The sequence below is a fragment of the Eimeria mitis genome, genomic scaffold (assembly GCF_000499745.2).
Source record: "Eimeria mitis Houghton genomic scaffold, Emh_scaff5891, whole genome shotgun sequence".
Taxonomy (NCBI): domain Eukaryota; phylum Apicomplexa; class Conoidasida; order Eucoccidiorida; family Eimeriidae; genus Eimeria; species Eimeria mitis.
The window spans coordinates 3,088-3,463 of record NW_013574129.1 but is presented as its reverse complement, the minus strand read 5'-3'; positions in this window follow the sequence as shown (position 1 = coordinate 3,463).

The following is a 376-nucleotide window of genomic DNA, read 5'->3' as shown; positions in this document are numbered from 1 at the left end:
ATATACATATATATATATATATAATTTATTATAATAAAATATAAACATTATATTATTTTTGTTTTATTTACATAGATTATTTCTTTGATTAGCAGTGAAATAGTTTATATATATTTCCTTCAGTTTATTAATTATATATTTATTTATATTTATATTTATATTTATATTTATATTTATATTTATATTTATAAATATAAATTATTATATTTTTTTTAGTTAAATAAATAAATAATTTATTATCTTACAAACCTCCCTTAGGGTTTAGGGTTTAGGGTTTAGGGTTTAGGGTTTAGGGTTTAGGCGTCTGCGGGCTGCCGGTACACCTGAACGTTATAAGCTACCCACAGCCTTCAGCTGCAGCAGCAGCAGCAGCTAC